The sequence below is a fragment of the Manis pentadactyla genome, chromosome 3 (assembly GCF_030020395.1).
Source record: "Manis pentadactyla isolate mManPen7 chromosome 3, mManPen7.hap1, whole genome shotgun sequence".
Lineage (NCBI taxonomy): Eukaryota > Metazoa > Chordata > Mammalia > Pholidota > Manidae > Manis > Manis pentadactyla.
In genome coordinates this window covers 61,002,556-61,024,892 of record NC_080021.1, presented here as the reverse complement: position 1 = coordinate 61,024,892, position 22,337 = coordinate 61,002,556, and the positions used below count along the sequence as shown (strand labels likewise).

General features: G+C 35.9%; 1 long non-coding RNA gene across 2 annotated transcripts in view; it reads right to left on the bottom strand.

The window, feature by feature from the left end:
- The window catches only part of LOC130682874 (uncharacterized), a 62,072-nt gene extending 41,152 nt beyond the window's left edge, over positions 1-20,920 (bottom strand). Inside the window, exons 1-3 of one of the 2 annotated variants that reach the window (XR_008996273.1) lie at positions 19,043-20,920; positions 15,170-15,250; positions 10,235-10,321 (exon numbers count right to left, since the gene is read on the bottom strand). This is a non-coding gene — a long non-coding RNA (uncharacterized LOC130682874). The remainder of the gene's footprint in view (positions 1-10,234; positions 10,322-15,169; positions 15,251-19,042) is intronic. The other variant, XR_008996274.1, reaches the window with a different exon arrangement.
- Between the last annotated feature and the right edge of the window lie 1,417 nt (positions 20,921-22,337).

Here is a 22,337-nt window from a genome sequence, read left to right as displayed (position 1 = left end):
CCAACACATCATGCTTAATTTCATTTGTGCCATACAATTATTCTTTAATAAACAAAAATAAATAACTTTAACCTGAAGATTTCCTTTAAGTGAAATATTGGGTAAGTAAAATGGATCTAAAATTATCTTTATGTGTCCATCAGGTTACTTTTCCCTGGGGCCTTTGATATAAGACAAGTCACAAACAAGGTGATTTTGTTAAAAGGGACTGGGGTCTGCTCACAGGCACACAGAAGTTCAAAGTGAAAATATGTACAATAAATCTTCTGGGTTCCCTATTGTTATAAAAGTAATCTCTGAGGCATCTGGAAACCAAATAATAAAGGGGGTGGAGGGAGAAAGAAGGGAGAGAAAAAAAAAGAGACAGAATAACAGAGTTTTCTACTTTAAAGAGGTTTAGCAAATTAGAGGCACTACTCTCAAGATCCCAGGAAGCCCTCTTTTACGTAGCTCAGAGAATTTGCAAAACAGATTGTATGAATTCTACCCCTCATAATCTAACCAGTCTCTGCCTTACTGACCCCTTTCTGTGAAGTGGTTGACTGATGCTGCTACAGTGTTTTACCTGACCCACGGTTGGAATAAATTATCATCATGGTCCTGTTACCAGGCTCAAGACAAGATAGTGCTGTGACAGGCATAACATAGGAATAATGTAGACCCAAGTGTAAATAATTAGAGTGGTAATTCAAACACAGTTTACCAGTGACATCGTTTATCAGTGTCACTAGAATCCTTCAATGAAATTACAGCTTTATATGTAAAACTTAGATGTATACCATTCATTGTGATACATGAAGAATGTTCCTATTAAACATAGGTACTAGATGCATTAACATCACAAGGCAGGTCTTGATCTGAAACACTGAAACTCTATTCCATTTTCTCCTCCCACTGAACAGGAACCATATATTGCTCCCTTTCTAGATTCTGTGGCTATAATCTTAATTTAAAAATGATTGTCCTCTTTTTGGAGGGCAATTCAAAAAACAAAAGGCAAGGTGAAAAAGTTCAAGTGGCCAACTGTTGGGCAAGTATGAATTAGTGAATAGAAAAATAAAAACTGATGTCAGGTTCCCAGTATATATCAGAAACCACCTTTTACTTGAATATTTCTGTAAAGATTTACTTCTTGCTGGGCTGGGAAAAATCTCAAGGGAAAACTTAGTTTTCTGCTAACTGATATTTTAGAGTGAGTAAATTATAAGAATATAATATAAATTATGCCAGATATGGTTATTTCAAGATGGCCTTGATATGTGCTATAAGAAAAAAAAATAACAAAGAAGTTTGCAAACAAATTCTTCTAAATAGAGTTGAGAGGTAGAGTCTATTTCAAGTAATAGATGTTCTGAAACTAAATTGATGGATTGAAATTTTCTTAAAGTATCTTGGGGATACAATAAGACCATGTAACCTGTGAAATAATAAATGGCAACATTTCTGGTTTACTAATCACTCTTTCATTTTTTATTTTTTCATATACATGATCATCCTACCCAAGAAACATAGTATTTCCATAATATGACTGTGTCTGCTTGGTTCCAATCTTTCCCCTTCATTTCTCCTTTTAAAGAAGCCTAAACATCTCATGTAGACATATGACAACTTGTTCTCCTTAAAAATAAGGTGAGAACAGAGTATGGAAAAGAATATTGTTGTGAAATTAAGCCTATCAGCCTTCTTTCAAAAAGAATTGGTCACAATTTGCTTTGTAGGAGCAATCTGTCCCCTGTCACCGATTTATATTGCTCTGTGGGACCATGTTAGAAAAACATTATTATTATTAGCAGGAGTAATACTTGGCAGCCATTCAGCACATTTCATCAAAGACTCCAAGAACTTAGCCATCAATCAAACTTGCCTCGGTGTGCTCCTGGGAGGAGGTGGTATTATTTCTGTTTGGAACAGAGGTTAAGTGACTCTCCCAAGGCCTTGAAGCTGGTGAGCTTCAGAGTTGGGAATTAAACCCTGGAGACTTGACACCCAGCAGCCCACTCTCCTTCCTGGAGCACATTCCCTCCGCCTGTCCGAAAGACGTAGAGATAAATAAAGCATCTAATAGAAAAATGTCCTGCTCCACAGCATGTGTTCTTATGTTCAAGCTCTTCTGGCATTAAACTGAAAAAGCGTAAATCATTTCACTTAGAACTTGAGCTGATACCTTTCAGTTTTGACACTAGTTACAGTCATTCTTTCACCAAATATTTAGTGTTACCATGTGTTAGACAACAATTCAGTTGTGAGCAACACAGCCATGGCTCACAGGAAGTCTTCAGTCTAGTAGAAAAGAAAGACTAACAAACAGACCATCACAATCCTAAGTGATGTTACTTAGTGTTTACTACTGTGCCATGGTCCACATTTAAAATCTAGATCCCGCCTCTTTAGAGATACATTATAGGTTTTAATGATGTAACATTGGTATCACAAAACCTAAAGCTACATACAGTATATGTATACACCTAAAAATCAGGTTTGGTCCTTTAATTTTAAGTATAAATAGGTGATAATCACATTCTATATCATTTTTCAGAAGTCAGTAGAGGATAGTTGCTAAGAAATTTTAGAATTAGAACATGACTCCTGAAAGGCAAAATAATTTTTTAAAAATTCCTTTTGCTGTAATAAAAAATAATCGAGATTTAAAAATTTGCTGTATTTGAGTTCAGTCCTTCCTCTCAGAAGAAGCAGTAGCATGTAGTGTTTTTGATGGCTAATCCACATGTTTTCATTGTGGCCTCCAATGTGCCAGGCACTAAGCTACTTGTAGTGGCTTTATATAAGAAACTAAGAATCAGAACCTGCCCTTCAGATGCTTATATTTATTAAGGGATGAGTTTATAGCTTAGGTGGACCTTTATTCAAAGGAATTCTGTGTTTCAGGATTTGTCACTTAAATCCTAATTCTTTTTAAAGAGATAGAATTCTACTAAATGCTAAGCACGAGGAGATTCCACATGACCTCTGTGGCTACCACCTTGTTCCTGCTGCCTACCACCAGCCGGAATGTTTACATGATATAGAGTTGTACACAGAGGCAGGGACTCCCAAGTTAAAATTTCAGATCTAGGATGGTGTTTTATTTAATCCTTTTAAGACCTTTATTTCTCTCATGGAGATGAATATGGTCAAAATACTTGTTTTACCTATCTCTGAGATTTGAAGGATCAAATGAGATCTTAACAGGTAAAAACTCTGGTAAACTGTGAAGTATTGTATAAAGGTAAGTCATTATAACGTCCTTTGGAGGAATAAAGTTCTTAGAATGCATACAGTTCCTTTTGGGAGGACATTTCTGACTTGATATGCATGATGATGATGATGAAGATGTCCTTACCATTTTACCCATGTCTGAACAGATGGAGGCAGCAAAACCTATAACTCATTATTGTTTTGTGAATCATTTTGCATTAAAGGCCAGACCATGAACAACTTGTGTCTAAATAGAAAAGCTTCATACATACCAATTTGTAGCAGGTACAAATCTCAGTCTCAGTAGAAGTCATGATAAAGATTCTCTATGAACTAGAAATAGAATATGACTTTCTTAATCTGAAAAAGGACCTCTACAAAAAAATACAGCTAACATCCTTAATGCTTTTTCCCTAAAATTGGGAATGAAATATGGATGTCTCTTATTATTACTTAGATTAAACATTGTAGTGGAGTGTCCTGGTCAACTGAATAAGGCAAGAAAAAATGCATAAAGACTGAAAAGCATAAATATAACTGTCTCTATTTGTATAAAACATATTTGTCCATGTAGAAAATCCTAAGAAATCTAGACACATACATATGACTACTAGTATTAATCAGATACAAGGTCATCATCACAAAATTCAGTGTCATTTCTATACATTAGCAATAATAAAATGAAAATTAGCAAATGAATAAAAATGCTACAGAATTAAAAACCAAGTAACATTTAGGATTAATTTCAGATTTCTACACTAAAAACTATAAACCATTGCTGAGCAGAATGAAATGGAATCTAAATAAATACATATATCATGTTCATAGAATAGAAGACTCAATACCATTAAGATGTCCATTTTCCCTAAATAGGTCAATAAATCCAAAATAATCTCTTATCAAAATTATAGCAGGGCTGTTAGTAGGAATTAAGAAACTGTCTAAAATTTACATGGAAATAAATGCAAAAGACCTAGAATAATCAAAACAATTTTGACAAAAAAAAACAAAGTTGGATGACTCATACTTCTTGAATTCAAAGTTAAACAATCAAGACAGTGTAATATTTTCATAAAGATAAAGACATTCATAGCACAATGGAAGAAAAGCCTTGAAGTACACCTACACATATATGGTCAATTAATCTGAATGAAGGTGTCTATGTCAAAGGGAAAAGTATAGACTTTTTCAAAAAACGGCATTGGAATAATTGATTATATGGGAAAAAAATGAACTTTGATCTTTGTCTCATCTCTTGTGCCAAAATTAGTTAGAAATGGATCACATCTAAACATAAAAGCTAAAACTATAAACCTTACAGAAGGAAAAAAATAGGACAGAGTCTTTGCAACTTTTGGGGTTGACAAAGATTTCTTATGTGCTAACCACAAAAGAAAAGGGAAATACATGATAGATTCGACTTTATTAAAATTAAATCTTCTACTCTTCAAAAGCCACCACTGAGAAACTGAAAAGACAATATGCAGACTGGAAGAAAATACCTGCAACACATACTTTACGACGGATTTGTAACAGGGATTTGTAAAGAAACTTTACAGCTCAATAAGGGGAAGAAAATCATCCAATACAAAAAGTCACAAAAGAGGGTATTCAAGCAGACAATAAGAATGCAAAAAGGTTCTCAATATCATTAGAGGTTAAGGGAATACAAATTTAAACCACAGTGAAATAAAATTAAAAGAGTAATGATACCAAGTGTTGGTGAAGATGTGGAGCAAATGAAACACTAATAGTTTGCTTTTAGAAGAGTAAATTGTAAAAAAGTGGTATAACCACTTCAAATAGTCTGTCAGCTTTCTATAAAGTGAATCATATGCTTACCATAAGACATGGCAATTTTACTCCTAGGTATTAACACAAGAGAAAGATACTCATAAATTCTTACACACAAAAGCTCATAATAGATTTATTCATAATAATCCAAAACTAAAAACCAGATCCACCAACAGGTGAATATATAGACTGTTTCTATTCATGCAATGAATAGAATACTACTCAACAACGAAAAGGAACAAATATATGCAATATAATATGAATGAATTCTTAAAGTTTAAAATTGAATTTAAAAAGTCAGACAAAAAGAACCACATAATATATTATCCTATTTATGTGAGGTTCTAAAAGAGGCAAAACTAATTCATGATAGAAATCAGATCATCAATTGCCTAGGAGGATGGGTTGAAATTGACATCAGATAGGCATGAGGGAACTTTATGAATATTTCCATATCTGTCTTAGGGGTAGTTGAAATGTTCTGTGTATCTTCAATGGGGGAATGATTTCATGGGTATGTAAATTTTTCAAAATTCATCAAAGTGTACCCTTAAAATGTTTACTTGCATTGTATTGGATATGAAACTTAATCTTAAGAAAATTTATTGAAAAAAGCCTGTCACAAATGTAAGCATTCAAGAAATATAAATTTCCTTGAATAGGTAACACAACCTAATTTCTATTATTCAATAACACTATAAAGCTTCCTGCCATAGGATGAATGTAGATTTAAAACAATTGATGATTAACTCCTGTCCTCTCCTGTTCCAGATCTCAAAGAGGGAAGAAGGAGTGGGGTAAAGTGGTATATTTTTTATGTTCTCTTCTGCGGATGGGTGTGAAAGATAGATAAGAACTCTTATGATGATATGGGACTTTTCTGTTCAGTGTAGTGAATTTTACATTATAATTTTTATCACCTTTATTCTTGTGCTTTATTTTTGACCTAATAGATGAACCCAAAATGATTTTAATTAACCTTTAATGCAGCTTTTCTTTTACATGATTGCATTTTATATACCCTAATTACTGTTTTTTCTTTCTTTTTAAAAGAGTAAAATTCTTTCTTTCTTTCTCTCTCTCTCTCTCTCTCTCTCTCTCTCTCTCTCTCTCTCTCTCTCTCCCTCCCTCCCTCCCTCTCTTTCTTCTTTTAAAGGATTTAACTATACTATCCATCACCCTGGAGCAAAATTAATCTTAGTCAGTTTATGGTTTCCATTTTCCTTGGTGTTGTGAATCCTAAATTCTGGGAATCTTGCTTATATCTTGCCAAAGCATAAGGAAAGGGCAATTTCTGGCCCTCAGTGAGATGTCCTCATTACTGCTGACTTTCTTTGTTCTTACGCTTCTAGGTCACTGCAGCAGTGTCCTTTATTTCTGACTGCAAGACTCCCTCAGCTGTCACTCTCAGCTGCAGCCCCTCAGTCTTCCCCAGTGTAGGAAACTCAGTGGACTACCTACAGACTTGACCATCTCCAATATATTCTTTGGCCACGTCGAAGTTATTCTACTATTTTTACATAATGTTAAGGGTCTGCTAAATTATGTAAGGCTATTTTGAGTCCATATGCCTAGATCTATGCTGTAGATAATCAAACACCTGTAGTAACTAGATTGTAAATAGGTAGCTGAGGCAGGTGGGTGGTGGGACTGTGATGACCTGGGAAACAACTTGTCCGGTTAGAAAAGGGGTGGGAGCATTATTTGGTTTTAGCAGAATGCTTCTCTGTGCAAATGTGGACCCATGTTCACAGATCTTCTGGGATTTCAAGAAAGCAGAAATAAGATTTTATGTGAAATTTCCTGGCATCAGGTCCTATCTAGCCTGTGGACATCTATAGTAATTTTCTATTGCTGTTGTAACAAATTAGCACAAAGTCAGTGGCATAAGATGATGCAAATTTATCATCTTATAATTCAGTAGGTCAGAAATCTGACATAGATCTCACTGAGCTAAAATTAATGTGTTGGCAGACCGTGTTCCTTTCTGAAGACTCTCTGGGAGATTCTGTGTCTCTGTTTTATCCAGCTTCTAGAGATCAACCACACACCTTGGCTCATGGCCCACATCCTCCATCTTCAAAGTTAGCAATGTCATATCCATCCCTCTGTCTGTTGTCATAGCTCTCTCTGACCACAGTTGAGAAAGTTTATCCACTTTAAAGGACTCATGTGATCATATTAGACCCATTTGGATAACCCAGGATAATCTCCCCATCTCAAGGCTCTTAACTTTAATCAAAGTTAAATTCCCTTTTGCCCTGTAAATTAACACATTCACATATTCCAGGGATTAGGATTATGACATCTTTTGGGGGGTCATTATTCTGCCTACTACAGACCACAGGTGCTAATTGTGACCTCTGACCTAGATTTTCTATGAAGTCATCCCTACTCTAGGAGTCTTTCTATGACCTAGAAAAAGGCTGCAGGCCTCTTATATTTCGTTGTTCTCCTGGGTTTACCAACATGCTGTCACACCTGCCCAGGGAAAGCATTGTGTGGGGGATTGCGAAGGTTTGGGATTCCTCTGGCACTCCTCAGGGACCCATTAAAATAGATTTCTATATGTAAAATCAAAGAAAGAACTGAATATTGTGCAAGAACAACTGCAGCAACAAGCAAAAAATATATGAATAAATATATAATTAATTTGAAAAACCAGATTAGGAACAGTATGTGGAGTTTGAACTAGTTTTCCTAACAGCATATGCTAATGGATAAAAAGTGTCCTGGGATGATACTGACCAAAGCTATCACAGTAGTTATTACCTTGCACTGTGGGACAATAGGTGTTTTTATTGCTTTGTGTATCATCTTTTTTAAATTTCTCTAAAATGTATTTATTTTGTGGTTCTTTTTAATTAAAAATCAAAGTTGACTCTAGTAAAAATATATAGTCACATCTTGCAATACAAAAGTCATTTATTTCTATAGACTATTTCATCACTACTTCTTTTGCAAAGGTTACACAGACCACTGAACATAAGGGTTGTTACCTGTATCTGTGTACCTGTTCCACATCATCTGCAGGTAAGCATACCTTCAACTAGGTAGCACTTCCACATGATAGGGGCTATATTCCCAGTGTTTCTTCTTTGTACAGTGAATTCAAGTACTTTAAAACTTTCCTTTTAACAAAATAGCAGCAGACTCAGAGACTCCAAGAATGAACTAGTGGTTACCAAAAGGGAGGGGTGTGTGGGAGTGTGGGTGGGGAGGGAGGGAGAAGGGGACTGAGGGGTATTATGTTTAGTACACATGGTGTGGGGGATCACAGGGAGAACAGTGTAGCACAGAGAAGGCACATAGTGAATCTGTGGCATCTTACTGCACTAATGGACAGTGACTGCATTGGGGTATGGGTGGGGACTTGATAATATGGGTAAATGTAGTAACCACATTGTTTTTTTATGTGTTTTCTTATTGTTTTTTAATTTTTTAATAAAACATTAAAACAAACAAATAAATAAATAAAAAGTAGATCAACAAACCTAATATAAGAGCTAAAGCTAAATAAATCTTGGAAGAAAACAGATAAATCTTGATATCAGGTTGGCAGTGTATTCTTAAATTATACCTCAAAAGCACAAGCACATTTCAACAAGGTGGGGTTTATTCGAGGAATGAAGGTTATTTTAACATTTGAAAATCAATCAATGCAATATGCCACATTAGCAGGAAAAAAAGTGAAATTCCAAGAAAGACTGTTATTTAGTTAATAATATGTTAATATTAACAATAATATCCTATCAGTGTTAATTTCCTGGTTTTGATCATTGTAGTATGGATGTGTAAGATATGAACATTGGAAAAACTGGGGAAAGGCATATGTGAATCCTGCTATTTTTTGCAACTTTTCTGTAAGTCTAAAATTATTTCACAATAAAATCTGTTTTAAAATTAAAAAAAAAAACTTTCCTTTTGACGTAGACTAATTTGTTTATATGATCAAAAACAGAGTGTGTCTGCTCTAAGTAGCTGAAATGATTAGAAATCTCTTAGATTATGGAGATCGTAAGAGAATCTCCTTGGCTTTTCAGTGCAATCTTGTGCAATGTAGTATGTGCCAGATGCCGTGAAACAAGGACGAACTGGAATGGTGTTTATCATGAAAGAAGGAGACACCTCACTGTGAGCCTCTGTTTGCCCCTAGGTATTTGCAAACTTTCTTGAATTTAGAACATAATTAGTTTTATGGTAAATTCTCAATTAAATGTTCATTGCTTCATTACTTGTGTCCTAGCATTTAATTTTGACTCTCTATCAGTACAATGGTTTGTTAAGTTCATTTGATAAATCAGAAGGAGCATCCTTATTTGATTTTTTAAAATTACTTCCTTAGAAAAACTGCTTTAGAGCAAATATGTATTTATACCTGGAAACAATTTAAAAATCATAAGCCTAAAATAGTGACAGGTACAATAGCTTCAATAGTCATTGAGGATCTATTAACATAAATCGTTATCCTATCTGCAGGGAACACTTCTCTGCTGAGGTACAAAGATCAGCAAATGGGGCTTTGGGGAGGTAGTCCTCTAAGTCAATCTCCTTGAGGCTTTTTGGGTTGCGCTGTGCACAAGGGGCTGTGTCAGGGTTGAAATTCAAACCTCATTCACCTCACCAAACTATATATCCTTGTGTGAGGCCCAGTCTGCCTAGGCCTTTGAAGGAGAACTAACCTTAATCAGCACAAAGGCTCTGTTTGGTCTTTGCTGTCCTACATGTTCTATAAGTCTGAAGCTGTATTACACTTTACTAAGCTTCTTTCACAGTTAGAATAAAAAGAGTTTTCAGTACAGTATTAAAGGTTAGGATTAATACTTCCCTATTGGCCACTTATTGGCCTGCCGGGGTGCTCATTCGTTCTTTCAACACATGAGTACTGGTTTCTTATTATACGCCAGTCATTATACTCAGCTCCTGAGATGCAAAAATGAACAGAAGAGACCCTGCCTTCAAGGAATTTACAAACTGGCAATGGCCATTTGTAACTTCGTTTTGAAAAATGGTAATTAACAGGTAACAGAAGTGTGGACAAGGCATGCTCTTGAGGCACTGTAAAGGTCTCAGCTTGTTTCACAATGTCTAGATGACAGATAAAGTTTTCTGGGTCAAGCACAGGGCATGATGCTCATTGAGTTCTAAGGTTTTAGGAACATAGTTGTAAGAAAACCCCCAGGTTTAAGCATTCTCTAAATAATGCCCCTGGCCCTTTCTCAACCCTTTACCCCAACATACTCACCTCTGTTTTATTTAGCTTGAAACTCAGCCAGGCAGCTTTCACATGAGTCCTTACCTCAGCCAGGCACTGAGTCAGCTCTAATGTTAACTGTCAGAATAGATGAAAAGAAGATGTAGTGCAGAGTATCATTAGTGTTCTGATGATATTCCAATATTTGCATTAAGAGACTATAAATATTTTTAATCAGAATTCAGAAATTCCTTGTGCCCAGCCTGATTTTCATAGGAATACCCCAAGAAATTTAGTAGAGATATTTTACACAGTTGGTGGGAGAAGACAGATTGATCTTGGCTGGAAAGAAGAGCTGAATAAAAACTGTGAGCTAACATAGGTCATGTGTTTCTGGGGCAGTTTTTTATAGGTGTATATGATTCTATAAAATTGAATTTGCCTAACTTTTTAAAGTGATTTCTAAAAAATGATGTTCTTTAGTGTGCAAAATAGAAAGTATCCTTTTTTCTCCCTTTGACATGAGTATCAGAATGTCAAAATATTCTAGTTAAAATGCACAGTGTCAGAGATTCAGCCTCATTGCTATTATGCTAGAGCAGCATGGTACCTAAGAACAATGGAACTGGAATGAACTCTTCCAGGCCCAGTCTGCTTTATTCGAGCATAGCACTTTTCTTAGCACTAATTTCCCTGATTGACAGCAATATTGGCAGTGGGAAGGAGTTTATGGGTATCATTAATGACATACAGTGGAAGCTTTTAGGTATTTTTTTTATAAGAAACATTATGAAGATATGGAAGCAACCTAAGTGTCCATCTGTAGATGAATGAATAAAGAAGATGTGGTACATATATACAATGGAATACTATTCAGCCATAAGAAAGAAACAAATCCTACCATTTGCAACAACATGGATGGAGCTAGAGGACATTATGCTCAGTGAAATAAGCCAGGTGGAGAAAGACAAATGCCAAATGATTTCCCTCATTTGTGTAGTATAACAATGAAGCAAAACGTAAGGAACGAAACAGCAGCAGACTCACAGACTCCAAGAAGGGACTAGTGGTTACTAAAGGGGAGGGGTGTGGGAGGGCAGGTGGGGAGGGAGGGAGAAAGGGACTGAGGGGTATTATGTTTAGTACACATGGTGTGGGGGATCACGGGGAGAACAGTGTATCACAGAGAAGGGACATAGTGGATCTCTGGCAACTTGCAGCACTGATGGACAGTGACTGCATTGGGGTGTGTGGTGGGGACTTGATAATATGGGTAAATGCAGTAACCACATTGTTTTTTCATGTGAAACCTTCATAAGAGCGTATATCAATCATACCTTAATAAAAAAAAAAAGAAAGAAACATTATGCCTTTCAAACTAACATGGTATGAGGACCTTTACTCAGATGAAATTCATAGAACTTAAAATGGAAATCTAACATGCACCATTATGCTTACATGCAGAGGCAGTTCTGCAACTTTCTGAAGCTAGGTGGTTGGCAGTTTATCATGGAAGTATAATAAAGATAAGAGGCCATCATGAGAAGTTTTTGCTTCCCCTCCTTCTTCTGTGACAGGTTACTCAGCCAAAGTCCTCTGTGATATTGACTAGATATGTATTAAAGACTGCACACAATCTGGTGCTTGGCAAATGAGATTGCTGTTAGAAACTAGGCAGAAACGATGTGCTTAAATTCCAGATTACATTAATGTTACCATAAATGGAAAATCAAATTGTCATTGTCTTAAAGGAGTAGAGAAGAAAAAAAAATTTTTATACCAGACACATCATAAAATTAAGTTATATCATATAAAATATGAATTACTCTAGTCCCAAGAGAAAACCATTAAATATAGGTATATATAAAGACAGTTTTGACTATAACAGAAATGAAATAAATTCAGGATCTGACTTGGCCATGACACATGGGTAGAGTTGCTGAATAGACCCCCTGTAATGGAGGGCAGCCTGTTTCTGAAATGCTAAGGACTTTTTATTGCAGAAAATTTGGTGGTAAAGGGAAAGAATAAGGGGACATGAGAGAAGGTTCTAGTAACACATTTGTTAAGTGCCATTTCCCATTGCCTAAATCCGGTTCTGATTACTTCTGCCATTTTAAAAGGCTCAAAACCTGAGAACCTGACAAGGAAATGGACTAAAAAATTGAACCCACATGTAAACTATTTACAGGTTTGCTAGCACAGAGAAATACAATGGGAAACAAACAGGAGCAGCAGCAAATTCAAAACTGGCTATAAATCTCATATAAGAAATATAAGACTCAGATTGGGCATGGTATACTAAGATCAGCTTTATAACTAAGTGGTTATATATATATATATATATATATATATATATATATATATATATATATATATATATAACAGAACATCTTTCATTAATTCTGTCAGCTGGTTGGAGAAAAATTATAGTAGATAACTGACACCCATTGAGAGGGCCTATTGGGGAAAAGCATTGTTTGTATTTTCTGTTTATTACTGTAAGTGCTTAAACTATTAGTAGCTCTGCTGAAGTAAAGAATGTTATGTTGCAAACCTGTGAGTGGGGCCAGAGTTTGTAGAACTCAAATTCAGGCTCTTTCTTTAGCCTCAGGCAGGACCTTTAGCCTTTGTCATTCAATTTCATCTTTCTACGTAGCACAGTGGAAAATGATACAGCATCCCTCAACACAACTGCTAATAGCCTAGGGGTACTCATGCCATCTTCAGGGGCCATCTGATTCTGGGGGGCAAAGCAAGTGTCCGTATACTGACAAGAGTGATCAGTCAGTGCTTTAGGTGCTAGTCTTAACCCTAGGGGCATTGTCTTATCAGCCCTGGGCATTTTGCACTCTGTATTCTTGTGAGCTTGCAGAGGCAAGTTTGAGATGGAATAGCAGTTTCCTATCGAGTTATTATAAATGTTGGAAGTTCATTCAACATGTGAATATGTCCCGAGTTTCAGCTGGACCAGTTACACTTTCTTCATGGTTTCATTCATTGAAATGAGTTTTGAGAACAAACAGTATGGTGGACAGTGTGCTTGATAATGGGATTACAAAAGAAAAGGTTATTGCCCAATCTGCAGCCTAATGGAGGGAGCTGACAGAGAAACGAACATTTCCATGTTATGTGATCAAAACTATAAGGCACCTATAAAGTAACTTCAGAGTAGCAAGGACAGATGTAACAGGCTCTATTTCAGGAAGCTGGAGGAAGCTACCCAAAGGGAGTTGCCCTGTGGCTGGAACTGGCTGCATATTAGAGAGTGAGGTGGAGTTCACTGTGCGGGATCTTTGGGAGGGCTGTTCTTAAATGAAGGTAAAGGCAGAGGAAAGGCCCCGAGGAATGGAAAACATAATGTTTTTAGAATAATCAGAGATTTTTAATGTGTAAAATTGAGAGTGATCGAAGTTGAGCCTGGAAAGGTGGGTTGGGGCCTGAACTTACACGGCTTTGGATGCCATCCTAATGCAGGGTTTCAACCCTATTAGCCTAGCGTGGAATCAGTTCAGTGTCTGGCCTTCCCAAGACTTCACTTTTGCATTTATATTATTTCCTCTGAAGCATTTTATTTTTACCTTTCTTTTGGCTCATCTATCAACATACATACATGCATTAACATTTATTCTCTTCAAATAAAAATTCTTTCTAAATGCTAGGCTCTTTCCTACTCATCCCTCTGAGTTGCCATCTCTATAGGTCTCTAGGTAAACCTACCCTTATAGATATTTCTCAAAATTACTTTTTAATAAATACATCAGCCTTTACCAGTTATGATGGTTAATTTTATGCATCAGTTTGAGTAGACCACAGGGTATCCATGTTTTGGTCAAACATTATTCTGGATATGTCTGTGAGAGTTTTCTGGATGAGATTAACATTTGAATGGACAGAATGAGTAAAGCAGATTGCCATCCCTAATGTAGGTGAGCCTCATCCAATCAACTGAAGGCTTGAATAAAACAAGTTGACCCTTCTGTGAATAAGAGAAAATTCCTCCTGCCTTACTAGAACAGGAGCTTTCTTTGCCTTCAGATTCTAACAGCAGTTCCCCCTGGGTCTCAAGCCTGCTGCCCTTTAGCCTGGAAGTATATGATGGGCTCTCCTGGGCCTCCAGCTTGTCAACTCATCCTGAAGGACTTGTCAGGCTCCATAATCATATGAACCAATTCCTTACAATAAAACTCTTTATATATATTATATCAATACAAACATATATAAATATTACACATACATTTAAATAAATATACACATATATATGTGTGTGTATATATCTTCTATTGGTTCTGTTTCTCTGTAACTCTGACTAACAGTCCAGCTAAGACTTTCTAAGTCTCAGTTTCTTCATCTTTATAACAGAGAGAACAGTAGTACCCACCACTGGATTTTATTATAAGGAAATGGTACTAACATATCTATGTGTCTGATATATGTGTTTACAGTGCTTAGATTCTGCAAAAAATATACACAATTTAAGCTACTATTATTTTTTCAATTTTTTTCCATCTACATTACTTTATAGAACCTAAGGAACTCACTGGGGCATTTCTAAATACTCCCATGACAGCCATACAAATGCAGAGCAACTAAGGACCCAGACCCTTTAGGGAGGAAGGGCGGGGTCACCACTAAGGCAAACAACTTTGACAGGGTAAAGGGATGGCAAAAGGTAAGGGGAGTCCAGAATAGGTGATAGAGAAGGATGTTAATAAATGTAAATCACAGCCTCAGTACAGTTGCAGCATTGGGATTATAGTTTGTTCAACTTAACCTGCAGTATTGTCTTGTGGAAATGAAGGTCATCTGTTATTCTGAAGGTCTTGTGATAGCCTAAGAAGATCTGAGTGGTGCAAGGAATGGATATAATCAGACCTTCTTGTTTCCTATCTTATTTTATCTTTTGTTCTAACCTTTAATTCCAATTGTCACTGGAGCAATCAGCTTTTTGCCAGTAAAATATGGCAAGACCTCTTTCAACTGTACCTTATGTCTTTTTCTTACTGTCCTGATACTTCTTTGATTCCACTGAGGGCAGCATCTCTCAACAGTGAAATTTGTAAAAACCTGGAAATGCAAAGTGAACATCCTGTCCCTTGAACAGTGGGAGATAGGAGCCTATGGATTAATGTTCTTCTCTTCTATCCCATAGGCAATTCTATGGCAAATTATTCAGCTTCTTAGAAGGTTCTAGGATGACTGAGTCTACCAAGATGATGAAGTTAATGCACACATGTATTAACTTCCCTCCTTCCCTGTTCCACCCTTTCAAGTCCTCCATTCCTATTTCCTAAAATCATGTCTTTAAATAATCTACCTTCACTGTAGCCTTTGTTTCAGACTCTGCTTTCTAGTGGGTTATACAAGATGAAACAGTCACCACTGGCATCCATGTCCAATGGTCATTTCTCTGTCCTCATCGTATTCAACCTGTCAGAAACATTAGACTAGAGTTTACCACATTTTACTTGACATATTTTGCTCTCTTGGTTTGTGTGATACAGATTCACCTGATTTTTCTCCTACTTCATTGCTTTCCTCTTCTTAGTCTTCTTCATTGGTGTTAAATTTTATGTTCTACCCATAAATATTGCAGTATTTCAGGATTTAATCTTTGGCTTTTTCAGTTCACATTCTTAAGACATCTTATCTAGTTACCTGAGTGTCATCAAAATATCAACAAATCCCAAATTTGTATCTCTAACCATGATTTCTGCACTGACCTCCAGACTCCAACACATGTGCAATGATATATTAGATTTCTGTCCTTGGTTAGCTTATGGGCTTCTCAAAATTACCTTGGTCAAAGCTGATTCCTAAAACTTTCTGATCTCACCTTCTCAATCAGCTATATTGTTTAAAACTAGGAGTCACTCATCTCAAGTCCAGTCTATAAACAAGTCCCATCAGTTCTACCTTCAATAAATATCACATATCCGTTGGCTTCTGTCCATCTTCACTCCCTAGTCTAGGTTATTATCATATCTCACCTGAATTGCTGAAAGGCCTTCAAATGGGTCTTTCAATTTCCATTCTTGTGCCTTAGAATTCAATCTCTTCACAGTAGAGAGAATGATCTCTTAAGCCCATTACTAAGAACATGTTATTCCCAGGCTTAAATCCCTCTAAAAGGCTTTTTACTGCACTTAGAATAAATCTAATGACTTACCATCACTTTCAAAAGTCTACAAGAATTGGCTGTTCCCTGCCTGCCTGACTTCATCATCTGCTATGCTCCACCTCTCTCATTATGCTATAGTCAACACTGACCTCCCATCTAATCTATGAATTTATCAAGCATATTCTTGCTTCAGGGCATTTTCACTCTGTTTCCTCTCTTTCTGGGACAGTCATCTTTATAGAGCTCAGTCCTTGTTATTTGTCTCAAATACCACCTCCTTAGAGGGGACTTCAAGTCTATCTAAATACCCTGTCTTCATGCCCACTGACTCTATATCACATTTTCCTATTTTAACTTTTATATATTTATCACCACCCAAAATGACCACACTTATTTATTTGTTCAATTGCTTACTGTCTTTTCTTTAGGAATGCAAGCTTCATGAGAACATTAAGTTGCTTAACACTCTTGCTGGTACCTAGGCAGAGTTTAATACACATATATAAAATGAATGGGGAAAACATTTTTCACTGCAAAACAAGGTTCTTTTTTTAAAGTTTTAAAATACAGATTTTATTCCACCTTACTGTTAATTATTTACTCTCCATAATCTTGTGAGTTTTACCTAATCTCACCTTCAATGTTTATCTAGTAATTCCTAAATCATGGGAATTTGTTGCAGTGATTAAAAGGAGTATATTACATAGCCATTCCTTACTAGCTGTCTTTATTCACAGATATGGTTCTTCTGACCCATGAGGAGTAGGATACTCATACTGTATGATTCTATTTATATGACATTCTGATAAAGGCAAAACTAGAGGGAGAATAATCAGTTCAGTTGCAGGGGATGGGAGTATACAGACAGATTAGACTAAGAAGGAGCAAAAGGGAACTTTTTAGGGTGATGGAAAATTTCTAAGTCTTGATTGTGGTGGTAGTTAAATGACTATATTATGGTGGTAAATTTTTCTCAATAAATTTGACTTAAAATTTTAATTTTGCCAAGAACTGTAATAGAGATATACAATAGGTAGAGAAAGAGAAAACATCGACAAGGGAAATGTAACCTGCAATAGGGTGATGGATTGCTTTGAGATAAATACAAGGTTTCTATCATCCAATATGACATTAAGTATCAATTGGCCAAATAATAAAATACTTGAACTGCTGAAGATGAATGGGGTGTTGTATTATGTTTTATAGAAGCATCATTGTACCCATGTTCCTGCCCACTTGACTATATGCTCCTTGAAAGCATAAATTTGGTATTGAGACAGGGACAGTGGGTATAGTCAGAGTAGGGTGAGGACCTCCGGGAAAAGCAAGGCAGGATATTTACAGTCCAGCAATGTAACAATGTAAAGTCCCTATCAAAACTCTGTGTTCAGCATTATGCAAAGTAAAGGTCACACTAATTCTCTAGGGTAAAGATACCAGACTAGGAATATAGACATCTTCAGTGAGATCAGTTAAAGGTCAAAAGACCAGGAGAAACTTGGTCTGGAATGTTTGAGTGTTCCACAAGGGTATCTCAGCATAACCCATGACTTCACTGTAAACAGCCCTAGCAAGCAGACAATGACCCAGCCCACCTTGAGGGCAGGGCAGGTAGTACAAGTTCACATCTAAGCCCTGAATTCCCACAAATCCTCAACTGCCTATAAATCCCCTAGACAACATACCACCCTGGGCTCACTTGTCCCCTACTGGTATGAGCCAGGAGCTCTTTCCTCTCACTTTATTTCTAAATAAAAGTCTCTCCTTGGCTCTTCTACCCTGGGTGTTTGCTAAATTCATTCTTCGACTCTGCAAACAAGAACCCCGGCAACAGTATCATTCTTTATATTATCCCCTGTGCTTAGCACAATGTTTGGAAATGTATTGGCATACCATAAATGCTTCTTGACTGAAGGACTGAACATGTTGTGGGAAATCAGTTTTAAGTTCCAAGATCTCAATCAGATGGTTACTCATCTCAAAAATAAGGAGTAGAATTTAAAATACTTTGCCTATTTCTACATCAGGGGCAGGACAGAGAGACAGTAGTCAAGGACCAAAGATTGTTAGGTTGGGAAATGGATGTAAATCTTAAGCAAGCAGGAAAATTATTAGTAAAAAGTAGTGGCAGAAACTTTGCAGAATAAATAGCAAAAAAAAAAAAAAAAAAAGCATGTTTCTACTAATTTCAGTAATACAGATTAGATTTCACATGAAACCTTAGAAAATCTGGAGATACTAATAAGTACTCTATAGAAGGACCTCTCAGACCTAGGCAAAAGAACAGTGTGGGACACATAGAAAAGTTTCAGCCAAATTTGAAGGTAAAAAGGGGAGAGAGATGTAGACAGCCCAAGAGGAGATTCTTCTCTTTTTCTAACTTCTCTGAATAGGGGCCTTCTTTATTGAGGAGGAATACCAAATTATTTTTAGGACTAAATTTTATGTCATTATTGTGGGATTAATACACAAATCAAGTAGAATAGAAATCAAATGTACAAATACATATGGCTTGATTATTTTTCCTACAACAGAATGATTAGAGCCAAAACAGTTCCTACAACTCATGACCGCCCTCACATGGTTTCGGTGTCCTTGAGGAGCGTCATGCCCTAGGGCTAGACTCAAGGTCAGATAATGATTGTGTGTTGATAATGTGTTGAACCCCATACTCAGAATTCTTTAGATGTTTAAGTTCATTTGTTCAATAAATATGAGGAGTGACTTTTTGGCTTTACTCTTGTGCTGCTGCGCCTTGAGTCCATCCCCTGGCTGGTCCTTTCAGATCTTCAGCATTTCATCGCATTCCCTCCAAATCTGCGGGTCAGAGGCAAGGGGGAGCCGATACATTATATTTTGTGTATTAATATTCTGCCTCATATTAAATTCAACTCCATTTTTGCTCTTTCTATAAAGTCCAAATTTTAAGTACCCCCAAGTTCAGGTTTCACATGACATTAAACCATAGGAATCTTGAAAGTGAAAAAGCAAGCAAGTAGCATCTCTTTTGGGGCTATGATAGTAATTCTATTTATTTCAGACTGAGAGGAGGTATATCTGTTAAGATCAAGGATTCTACCTGGGGTTCAGGGATCCAGGTTGTATGTACTCCATGTCAACCACTTTCCTACCAATATTCTTAATTTCTTTGCTTAACATTTCTTTTGCAAATGTGATTTGGATGTGTATTCATTAAAAGACTGCTCTTATTCCAGCAGCACTCCCCCAAAGAGAGGTTATATATCCTCTCACTTTCTCTCACACCTCTACAGATACTTAAGGTCCAGTTACATCAGTATTTTTACTGTTTTTCAGTTCTATTCACCCAGTTTTCCCTAAAGGCAAATTCACGCACCTCATCCTGGAAGCGTGCTGTTCTCCCAAGCCTGGATAAGTGCTCATCAGGTGTCTTCCTTTTATGTGCTGCTTATTACATTGTATAAGCACATATTTATTTCCCTAACTATATTGTAAGTTTATGTGGCCAGAATCCAAGTCTGTATTATTCATCTTTGTATCTCAGAACTGAATACCAAACCTCACTTATATTAAATACTGTATAAATACACAGTGAAAAGAAATGAATACTAATGAATTTTAATTTTCCTCATGTTAATGACTGAGAGGACTAAGAAAACAATCTCAGTAGAGCTAAACAACTTGTATCCCGCTTAAGAGTTTTTTAAATCAGCATCCACTAGGGTCTGAACTTATTTTTATTTTTGTTCCAGTTAAGTACAAAGTTAAGTAAGGAATAGAGGGCAGACAGAGAATACAATATATTCTCATGGATTTCTTTTAACCTCCCACTAGGAAGCTAATAAGCTGAGGCAGGGGCAGTGGTAGAAAGAAAAGAATAAAATATCCTCTGAACAATGGGTCTACTTAAATATTTCCTTAATAAATGCCACAGCATTTGGGAATTCATTAAAGAGAAGCACTCTTTTCTATATGTTAACTGCAGCTTCAGCAATAGGAGAGATAATTAAGAGATTCTTTGAAAGGAGCCCAACTTCCTCAGCAGCAGACTAATAGCTATGGTTTTCCTAAAAAGGACCTTCCTAATAGCCTGTAAGCTTTCCTAATCCCTGGTTCAGGCCTGTTTTCTGTCTATGAATAAAAGTAGAATAGTTCTAGAACCCAACCCTAAGTCCTTCAATTTTAGAATCTCCTTTAAAAGAGAAGACAGATTGCTTAATAGTATCTTCACTTGCTGAATCTTTTCCTTCCTGTCCCCTATACAGGGCTCCAACTCAAGACAGACATTTCTAGCAATATGCTTTCATAATTTTACCTTAAAATTAGGACGCATTTTAAATAATTTAGATGATTCAATTAAAAAAAATCATTTGAAGCTAGTATTTAACAAAAGAACACATTTCAGATCAATAGAGTAAATTTAAAAGTAAAAATATGATATCTGAAAAAAATTTAGACTCCAGACTTATGAGGTTTTCTCAATCCTGGGAAAATATTATGAATATATTGGTTACAACTGTATTAGCACTATATGGCTCTATAAAATATTCCAGGTATGGATATGGAAATGAAACACAGGTTAAATAACTGTCTGGATACAAAGGTTGAAGCACTCCCTCATTAATTCACATTACTTACAGATGGTTTATCCTAAGATAAAATTTTTAAATGTTTATGTACTATTTTAATAAAAGCAAAGTAAAGGAGAATATATATATATATATATATATATATTCCAAATAAACTTGTTCAAATGAAAAATAAATTCTAATTTGGAGGAGATCTTCACAACAGAACAAAAGCCTCATCAAATAATGAGAATCTGTCTCTTAAATAAGTTTTACATAAAGTGCACATTAAAATCAAATATTAAATCTGGCACAAATACCAAAAGATATTTGAACACTTTGGTCAATTTTTAAGTTTTGAAAATAGGTATTTGTATATGTATATGAATGTGAAAATGCAAAGGTTTATTCAACAAACATTTGTATATAGTTTTGTATATAGATTATATTGAATATATATTACATTCAATATAATCAAACATTTGTTGAATAAAGCTTTACATTTGCACATCTGACATGCATATACAAACACCTGCTTTCAAAAACTAAAAATCGATCAAATTATTCAATCAAGTAAAGTCATAAATAATAAGGAGATTCAATCAAATCAAATGAATGTTTATGGGACAGAATGCTTCCCTTTTTTCACCTAGGACACTATGTCAACCTCAGCTGCTCATGAGAATTATCTGGAAGCTTCCAAAAGTTGATGCCTAAACCACACTAGTTAACTCAGAATCTCTAGAGGTAGGAGGACCTGGTTGGTTTTCAAGTTCTCCTGGTGATTCCACTGTGTACATGATTTCAGTGTGAGACCTACTGACCTAGGCCAAGTGAGGGATAATTGGATGAAAGATTCATTAATTCAACAGGTAGAATCAATACAAATGGAAGGAGCAGTTAAGTGACCTTTCTTTTTGACCTAGGCTTTCAATATGCATTCTTTAAAAGTAGTCAGTCCTTGAAAAGCCTTTGCATGACCTTGAGCAAGTCACTTAAGCTCTTTATCATGCAGTTTCCTAACCTGTGAAATGGGAATTATCCTACAAAGATTAAATGAATTATTATGTGCAAAACAGTTAGTCAAGAGCCTGGCACAATACATTTGTTTATTTATTTCTTTTTAAACACAAGCAATATTTGCCCAGTGGGGGAAAAAAAGTAAGTATAGATATGCAAAGAAGAAAGATTTATATAGTCCTACCATCCAGAGATCATTCTTTTTTCTACTTAGAGCAGATTATTCAGCATTATATTTATATTTATATTAAAATCATAGTACACAGAGTCAGTAAGACCTGTTTTGAATCCTGTCTCTGTCCTTTTCTGCTTTTGTGACCTTAGGCAAGTCATGTAAACTATCAGTGATTTTCTTTCTTGTTATTTGACTTTGTTGCTTTATACATTAGCATGTTTATTATGTTTATTCTTGGTTTCCCCACTACAGAATGTTAAGGCTCCATGGGGGTAAAAGGGACACTGTCTT